Source organism: Helianthus annuus, chromosome 5 (genome assembly GCF_002127325.2).
Source record: "Helianthus annuus cultivar XRQ/B chromosome 5, HanXRQr2.0-SUNRISE, whole genome shotgun sequence".
Classification (NCBI taxonomy): Eukaryota; Viridiplantae; Streptophyta; class Magnoliopsida; order Asterales; family Asteraceae; genus Helianthus; species Helianthus annuus.
In genome coordinates this window covers 86,275,130-86,285,540 of record NC_035437.2, presented here as the reverse complement: position 1 = coordinate 86,285,540, position 10,411 = coordinate 86,275,130, and positions in this window count along the sequence as shown.

The following is a 10,411-nucleotide window of genomic DNA, read 5'->3' as shown; positions in this document are numbered from 1 at the left end:
ATAATGAGTTGTTGCACAATATTCACAAGTTGAAAGAATTGTATGATACTATGAACAGAGAAATCAACAAATATACAGATTCTGATTGTGAACAAGCTGAAGCTATGAATACTTTGAAGATAGCTTATCTGAGACAGCTTGATACGGCGAACTATAACATAAAGAAATGTGCAGATCTCGAGCTGGAATTGGCAACACAAAAGATAGAAACTGAGAAAGTCAAGAAATTATTAGATAGTTACTCATGTTCTACTTTTGTGGTTGACAGGATTTATCCGGTAGTGAAAGATTTGAAGACGTTCAAAGAAGAGGAGACATCGGATGAAGAAAAGTGTGTGACAAATGTTGAAGAAAAGTTGAAAGTTTCTAGTAAGAAACCGAGTGTATCCTACAATAGATGTCCGCCCCCGGTCGAAAATGTATATTCACCTCGAAAACCAAATTCAGAAAGAGTCAATAAAGCGATCAATTTGAAATGGGAGTCTGGGTCGTCGGATAACTTACCAGAAAGTATTGATGTCACATATACGTCATCAGACACTGATCATGAATCAAAGTTGATAAAAAGTGTGGTCGATCAGGTGTTAGACAGCGATGACAATGAGAAGTCAAAACCGAAGTCCAAACCCGAGTCAAAGTCTGAGTCAAATACGTCAAAGCCGACAAATAAAAAGGACAAACGGGTTTATGATAAAGAGTTTTTACTTTCGAAATCTAATTTGAATGATGAATCGGTCAAAGTGGCATATACTTTGAAAGGTTCTGACAAATTATATTCAGATGAAAGTTTTCCAATAAGAAGTGTCAGATTTGAAATGATTCAAAAGATTTTCAAAATAACAGAAATTAATATTTCTGAAATAAAAGATTTAAATCTTAATGGAAAATTAAACAATACACTTCAAGAGATCAACAAAGAATCAACAAGAAAATGGGTTACAATTGTGGTTATAGTTTCCAACAGAAACCAAACCATAATCGTAATTTCAAAAAGAAAGGTCTTGGTTTTGTTCCACAGAAAAACTATAAAAATGAAAAAGTTTATAAACCAAAAACAATGTTTGTTGCAGGAAAAACAACAGAAGCTGAAAAAGAAAAATCATTCAGAAATCAGACGAATCAAGAATTCCTTGCCAAGAAGCAAGAGGACATGAAGAAGAAGGAAGATCCGAAGAAGGTTGAAAAGAGATCTTGTTTTCAGTGTAAAGCTGTGGGACATGTTGCGAAAGATTGTCCAAAGACATTTCGACCAAAACAAGAAGTCTCAAGAAAAATGAAAGAAAAAATTGTTGAGAAAACTGAATTGTCAACCCGGAAGTTCACAGGCTTTGAGAATTCAACTTATGAAAAAGGAGAATCTTCAAAGAGTGCTTCCAAAAGAATTGACAATGCCACAAATCAGAAATGGGTTGTAAAAAGTTCAGGTAAAAAGTTTGGTGATGAATCTGATTCCATAAAATCAGAGGAGCCACGTGTTGAGAAAAAGGTTGAAAAGAAAATTCCGAAAGTGGACGATGTGAATTTTCTGCCACTGAATGCTAAAAATTACAAATCTAAAATCGGAAAAGTTGAAATTTCAAATCAATTTTATTCTGACAAGATGAAAATTGATGTTGAAAAAACTTTCAACGGAAATGTAACACGCATCTTTGGAAAAATGGTCAGTGGTAAGGCCCAAAGCATTAAGGACTTTTATGCTTCCAAAGGATGGGTTTACAAGTCGGTTGAAAGAAACGATGAAAACGATGAGGTTACACCCAAGGAAGGTCAGGCTTGGGTGGATATATTTTTTCAAGAATAAAATCCTGACATGCCGGAGATCCCAAGATGGTATCGTGGATCATGAATCGGCATCCTTCTTAATCTGTGTTTGAGGTTTTGCAGGACTTGCCGGAACTCCCAGGTATGTAAGCGAGGAGTAGGAATCGGCACCTTGAGAATTCAACCAAAAGACGGTAATTGGTTGAAAAACAGGTTTGAAAGTTTTTAGTTGTGGAATGTTGTTGCTCTTACAAGTGGTTAAATCAGGGTCATTGAATTGAACTTGATTTAATTATCATTCATGAAATTGGTAAACAATGTGATGCCCCAATTTTACAAAAGGTAAAAACAACTAAACTTATTTTCCGGAAAAACCATTCTGATTAAAACAAACTTAAGTGTTTTGAAATCATTATGGGAAAATAGTTTGTTGTGAGGGGGAGTTCTGATTGTTTAAGCCAAACAGATGGAGAATTGAAGTATTTCGATATTAGTTGTCATGTTCTGTACAGTTTTGTTTTCAATTTTCTTTAGATGTATTTGAATTTTAGGGGGAGTAAGAATTTTTTAGAAAATCCAAAAACATTAGAAAATTTGAAAAGGCCAAAAACATGATAAAATTGAAAAATGAGTTTTTGTTGCATAAAAGAGGAAATGATAGTACATCAATAAACTATCACAGCACGCTAAAGATATGTATAGTCAAGATGTGATAAGCAATCTTACTGCGGATGTGTCAGTAGATTTTCGCACATTTAGTAAGTTGAAACGAGATATAAACATAAATTCGAACTTGCTTAATTCGTGGGTAACTATTCTTGGATATATGGGTAACCCCCGAAATCTTGTTTGAAAGGTCCCGTATTCTGAGATACTAGGTCTTTATGCTCAGTGATATCTGGGGTATTATTCCGGGACTTCTGCTGTATGGAAATACTGACCTAGTCCCCGAATAATACTTTATGCTAAAAGCTTTGAAACATAAGCTCGCCCTTAGCAATCTGATTAAACAATAAAATTGATAGTCATTGCTGTTGTAAAAAAGATCCTCTAAAGGGGACCCACCAAAAGTCGAGCCGTCATCTCTCTGCTGAACGGAAGTTCTGACCTGAGCTCTCACGGTTTCGCATCTACCCCTTTACAGATATCATATGTGGTATACTCACCTGTAAGACTGAATATTTGGGATCTGGATACGGGAGTATATTCAAGTGGAGTGATACACAATTAAGTTTAAGTCTCTAAAACATTAATATCGTATCTCGAACCAATTGAAATCTGTGTGAAAATTTAAGTGGACAAACATACTGACAATCTAGGTAAATTGTTTAGAACTTAAAATGTAATCAAGCTTAACGGTGTTTGTGTTATGTTTCGTAACTGATATGATCCTCTTGCACAAACTCACAAAAATATTGTCTGTAAATATTTGATTTCTGCATTTACTTTCTTTCAGAAAATCCAAAAAGATTTTAGGTGTGTTTTAATATAAATTTTGAAAAATCAAAAAGATTTTCGACAACTGGTGTTGAGATGCTGATTTTTGAAATTCAAAGTGCTAAATTTGAAGAACTGGTTTAGGAAGTGTTTGTGTGTAGATGGTAAAGTTGTTTTGATAAGAACCAGTAATAATTTCTTGAATGCAAAATCATTATTGTTTTGGTTCAACATAGTTTCTAAATTGTCAAAAATTTTAATCTTTGTAGAAACTTATGGTTCTGTAGAGATTGTGCTGGACTTGAGCCAGATATTGATCCTGAGAGAGAATGGAGCCAGGTATCAATTTGGAACCTGATGGGAGCCTGTTAACGATCTTAGAACCAGTGAAAGTTTGAATTCCAGACTACGATCCCAGCTGTGTGAGAGGGGGAGTCTGAAGACACCAAGTCAACAGCTGAGAGAGAAAAGTTTGTTGATGATGAAGATAGAGGACGAGGATTTTTGAATCGACAGATATTTCAGAGGCAGATTGTCGACTGATGAAGATTGTAGATTGACAGGTGCGAAGACTCTATGAAGACTCCGTCAACATCCGAGGGGGAGTCTGTTGGTGCACTTACGTCTGCTGACTACGTCTTCCATCAAGTCTTGAAGTTGAACAGATCGGACATGGCACGGAAACCTAGAAATAGGAGTTTGTAATAGGTTCGCTTATTTGTCACTAGGGTTGGTCCGCTTTTGTGTCATGTTTAGGTTAGGATCGCTTTTCTGTCACGATGTAGGATCGCTTATACGTACATGTACGTATAAGCGAACCAGTGTGTCTATAAATAGGTCTGTAGGAGCGATCCATAAACACATAGTTGAAGGTGTTTGTTCCGGTATGCTGCCGAAGTGCTGTCAAATCGTGTAATCGCGTTCAATATCAATAATACAGCAAGTTTAAAGTGAATGCAGCTTCTATAGCACCGAATTATTAGTTTCCGCCTCTTAATTCGGATACGAATTTCTCTGAACGACTCAAACAGGGCCGAGCACGATCCTACAATTGGTATCAACGATCCTACAGTTATCAAGATAGGAAGTTAGAGGCTAAGTTGTGGAAATGGAAGATGGTGAACGGTGTGAACACTTCAGTTCCAACAAGGGTAATACGTAAAAGAGTTGTGAACGTAGAAGAATTTCGTCAGATCGGGATTGTGCAGATGTTTGAACGTCTAGGATGGGAAAGTGTCCTTGATTGGTGTGAAGATAATACCTCTAGGATATACTTAGCGGAAGTATGTGAATGGTTATCCACCTTGAAGCTCATGAACAAGAATGAATCTCCATCACAGTGGAAGTTGGTGGGAAAGACTACTCGAGGGAACATGACAATGTCCTTCGAGACGATGAATCGTATTGCTCGTTTCGACTCCTTGGGGGTACAAGCATATGATTACCCACCCATCGAGCAGTTTTTGGATAATCATTTGAACAACAACGATGCCGAGCAACTGTTAGATGTTATCTTACCGTTCCACAAAGGGGGAGAAATGAAAAGAAAGCAACGTCGCTTGAGGGAAAGATTCTTCAAGGGATTTCTGTTGAGAACATCTTGGCGAGGTTTGGTGATCGTGGAGGTGTTAGAGTGAGCGACTGTAGGGTGGTGCACGCCTTGCTTTATGGAACCCCAATGTTGTCATGGCGCCATATAGTAATGATGAACACGTGGGCTACTAGGGAGTCGTCCCAGAGGCGTTTTATTCCGTACGCACGCCTCATTAGCGCCATGGTTGTGCAACAAAATTGTTTACCCCTGGAATCACTATGGGTTCCTAAGCCGGTGGAGGAATTTAATTTGGCATACATGAGGAAGAATTGGAAGATAGAAGTTAAGTTCTCGGGAAATAAGTACATTGTGACCGATGATTTGGGCAACAAGTTTGAGATCCGTACTTCTGGAGCACCACCAGTAGAGGAAGAAGATGAAGAAATGGAAGATGAAGAAGAGGAAGTTGAACCCGCCGGTGCACAAAGACCAAGGCAACGGTACATGCGGCCACATAGGGAAATTAACGCAGATGTGGCGGGTTTTGTGACCATGAGACGGGTGCCTTCCTACAAGAATTTTGATCGGGGGCAACAGGAGCTATATGACAATGTCTCCGCTTGTATAGGTGAAGGAAGGGAGTACAACCGAAGAAGGGAAACTTGGGAGGGGTCGCATGGATCCGCAATGCAAGAATATTGGGCAGCTCAAGAAGCCCAGAGGGAAAGAATGAACAAGTTTATGGAAGAACAAGAACTGTTCCAAGCAATGCAAAGATCACACATGGAACAGTTGGCAAAAATGCAGGAGGATGAGGCTGCCCGAAGACGGGCATGGGAAGAAGCAGCGGTAGCACGTCAACAGGAAGAAAGAGAATTGAACCGACGCCGCTGGAGTGCTTTGTACGTCTCTCAACAAATGGCGATTAATAACACCAAAGTGCTCCATGATCAGGAGCGACACCAAAGAGACTACCAAGCTGGCCTCCCCTATGCTGAGCACTCGGGGTGGACAAATTACTCCGAACTTCCTCACACGCAAGGCCCATCCGACCCGACCCCGCATTGGCCCGAAGCGGTAGGGTCTAGCTTTGTCCCGATCCCGTACCAACCACCACCTCAAGGGGAGCAAAGTCCCCTCGATAACTATAGGGAGATGTTCGAGGCCCTCACTGGTTATCCTTACCAACCCAACCCGCCAATGGATCCAAACGAGCGATATCAGCGGTAGAGGTATGGTATATTTTATGTTGTTGTTGTTGTTGTTGTATATTTTGTTCCTTTATTTCTTGTCGTTTTTATTTAATTTATGCCTAGATAAATGAACTTTGTGGGTGTGTTCCCTATATAACCCTCACGAGACCTACTAGTCCTCCCAAGCTATTGGGGGGTTTAAAAGGGCTTGTTGCATACGCTAAATGCAACCGTGATTCCTACGAAAGTGAGTTAGGCTTGTTGTTGTTGTAAAATATTTTCCACATAAAATCGAAGTGAGATAATGCATGGCTTGGTAATGTGTTCATAAAAAAGGGTAGAACTAAGTAACTAACAAATTTTGATGGTTGTGAGAAGCATGCTTCTACACAAGGATTAGAATTTGTAGGTACAACGGGTTCGCGGGACAACCATTTTTATGAAGAGACGAAGGATATGAGCATCAAGCGATAAAAATCAGGTGCATGTGTTTCTTTTTACTTTGATTGGTAGTTTAGAATAAGTGGATTGTAATGTGTATTTTAATTTCCGGGGTGAAAAGTTGGGAAGGTTAGTCGTGTCACATCCCTTGTGCATTTTTAAAACTCTAGTTCCTACACATTGAGGACAATGTTTACCTCAAGTGTGGGGATGGGGGAAAATTTCAAAAATTTTTTAAAAATGTCTTGTTTTCAAAGCGATCTTAAAAGCACAAGTAACCAAGTCAACGAGGGATGGCACAACTCATTTGATCTTTTGTCATGGTCAAGTTCAAATTAATAAACATGACGGGTATTTAGCAGGTGGTTATTTGGGAATAATCCGCCTAAGAAACTAGTATATCATGCATATCACATATCATACCCTTATACGTGAGGTTTGAGCCATTTTTACATCATAGAGTTACATTTACATGTTTCTTTGTTGAGTGGACCATTAGTCGCGTATTGTAGAACTTGCAACTTTTGATACGTTTGAGACTATAGACCAAATACAAGCACGAGAATGATTAAGGCATTAGGTAAACCTTTTCTCTTAAAACCATTTTGCTATCCTTACCCGAACAAACTCCCTAGTCGCCCATTTTGAGCCTAAACCTTTCGTTTGACCACCCTATAGCCCATAAACCTTAAACCTTTTCTTTTTAAACCCGTGTGAAGAAAATTCGATTATAGGAGCTTAAGTTTGTATAGTTGTTATGATTCTTAAAAAAAAAAAGAGAGAGAGAGAAAAATGTTGCGAAAAAGATTGAAAAAGCTTTGAGAAAAACACAAAAAGAAATGTTAGTAGTTGTTGAATAAAAGGCTTAAGTTGTTGCCTTGTAGTGATGTTTATAGTCTACTTTTGTTTAGAATAATTTTTTGTAATAAACATCGAATTTTCATCGCCATAGCCACTTTAAAATGTCCTATTCCTTACCCTTAGCCTAGCCCCGTTACAACCCTTCAAAGACCTTTTGACTTGTGCTTAGTATTTGTGTTCGGTGGTGGAGAATGATTGAGTTGCAAGCTTATGCGGGTACGTGTTCTAATCGGTTTTGAGCGATTAATTGTTGAAGTGCTAATACATTATATACGTTAGCCAATTCTAAGCCGAATGGAGAGCACATTGTGAGGGATATGCATGAGTTGTTAGTTTTACGGGCGGGTTAATCTTGGATAACCATTAGTATATGTGATTATTCACTTAACCGGTAAATATGTGAAATTTGTAAAGAGTTTGAACTTTTGTATGACAATAGACCTTAACCTCTGTCTCGGGAATGGGATGTGTATTCGTTGCTCGACCCATGTGAAAGTGAAAAACAGATTTGCTTGAGGGCAAGCAAAAGACAAGTGTGGGGATGTGATATGTGGTTGTAAACCGGTGCTTGTTACTGTTTAACTTGACATTTTTACGTAAGTTTTAGTTTCGAATAGCATACTTTTAATCAAGAATGTGTTTTGCAGGTTTGATGGAGTTTAAGGAGCTTTTCGGGAGCTTTACGGGTCATCGGGTCAAAACCGGAGCACCGGGATGCGTTACGGATCAACCGAGAGTGCAAGGAGCGAAAAATTGAGAAGCAAGTTTCTAGAGGCCGTCGTCGACGGGCTAGAGGCCGTCCCGGACGGGCTCTAGATAACCCCGTCGGCCAAAAATCTCCGTATCCAGTCATTTAACCCGTCGGCACCATTTCAGTTTTTGGGGACCCGTCGGCGACGGGGTCAGGCCCGGCGGCGACGGGTAGGGGATTCTGGAAACGCGAATTGTGAAGGTTTGGGGGTTAAGCTCGATTTTGATTGGTGTTCTTTCATTGAATACGGGGGTTACACTAAAAATGGAGTTTGAATCTTGTTCTTGGAGCCCAATATCACCTACCATTCCATCCCTATTACACATCTATCATCACCATCATTGAAGATCATGAAGAATCATCATCACCATCTACACAATCAATCATTCCACAAACCCTAATCCTTCTACCATCATCATCCATCACCAACCTTCATCATTCACCAATCCTCCAATCAAGCTTCAAGATGACTCCATCCGCATTCCAACATCCGGTGATCAAGTTGCATCAACCATGAGCGGCTAATCATCTCGGTTTCACCCCGGTGTAGGTAGTTGTTAATTTTAGGGTTTCAATTTGTTCTTGTTTCATCTTAGTGACAATTTGTATTTGGTTTTTGAAACTCTTGACAATAGTATTACATCTGTTACGAATTCGTGAATTGTCGAGCGATATTAAAAGTTATGACTTTGCGAAACGGTGATATGTAATTGTACATTGTCATTGTTAGGATTTACTTGTGTTGATTACAAAGTGTCTTTTTGTCCGTTCTTCGGGGCGTTGATAGTTAGTAGCACCTAAGTCACGGTACACTAAATCCGTTAATCAAATGCATTTGAGTTGAAACTAAAACTTGTAGAAATCCTAGGTTAGCAATTACCGAAACCGGGTGTGATTCCTTTTATTTATTATTGTTCTAGTATCCGAATTGCTTGCAATCGTTAATCAGTAGTTGTTAATTAATTACTCCAATTTCAGTAGTCTAAATTCACATCTTTCTACTAAACAAAAATACAAAAATATCTGGCAAGCTTCATAATTGTGACAATTCTTTATAGTTCAGTCAAGTCCATACACAAACCACATACTCTTCGTGGATCGACCCCTTACTACCACTGACACATTGTTAAGGGTAATTTGGGCTTATAAATATTATCTTTGACCGGAGCGCGACACTCCGATCAAATTTTGGCGCCGTTGCTGGGGAGTGCGTGCGCTTTGTGTTTGGATATTGTTTGAATTTGTGTGATTAACTGTTTAAGCTGTTTAGCTTTCTTTTTGTATTTGTCTTTTTCCTTGCTACGCGGGGTGTGTTACTTGTGCAGGTTACAGGTAGTGCATGCATACGCGGAACTCCGGGAGGACTTCACCTTTAGTCTACGAACCGGAAATCGAAAGACTCGCAAGAAGGAACCTAGCAAGCCGGTTAGAAGCAACTCTTGCTTCTAATCAAACCAACCAAACACCACCACTCACGCCGACCATTGAAACCGATTCAATGGCGAATCAAAACTCCAATCAAAACCAGAACCAATTCCAATACCGGAGCAACTTTAATCCCGCTCAAAACACCCAACCTATACCTCAAGAACAACCGGGTGGTAACACCAACGCTAGACCACCCACTCCACCTTTCCGAAACCAAAATACCAACAGCTTGCCAAGAGAAGAGAGACAAGCGTCTCGCTACTATCATTGCCAAGAGTGTGGCAAAAGCTGTAAGCGATGTCTTTGAAAACGCCAGCAAATCGTCTAAGGAGTCGCGAATCGATGCTCCTAAAGATACCAACAAGACTGGTTTCAGTTTTAAACAGTTCAAGGCATGCGGACCAAAGGAATTCACCGGAGAAGATGGCCCAACAGCTATGTTTCAATGGTTCGATTCTATCGAAGTCACTCTGCGCCAAAGCGGCTGTCCAGAAAATCTCCGCACCCTCAATGCTACAGGCGTCTTCCAGTCCCGAGCTCTAAACTGGTGGACGGCTGAACAAAACAAACGCGGGAATGATGCAGCTTATGAGCTGACATGGAAGGAGCTGAAAGCCATCATGATGGACGAATTCTGCCCTCCCCATGAACGCCAAAAGCTGGAGGACGAGTTTTGGAACATTAAGCAGAAGGATGGAGATAACGCTGCCTTGACTGCACGCTTTAAACAGCTCAGCATCATCTATCCCGATCAAGTCAAGACATCGGAAATGGCCATCAAGAAGTATATTCGAGCTCTACCCGATTGTGTTGCCGATTTCGTTCATGCTGCCAAGCCATCATCGATTGAAGAAACCTACCTGTTTGCCGCTGAGATCAATGACAAGCGGGTAAAGTCTGGTTTTTGGGATAAGCATGCCAAGTCTCTGCATCAAGCCACCACCGCATTGACCGTCGACACCACCACTGCTCAACCCTCCAAGTCATCAAGAAGAAAGAAGAAGC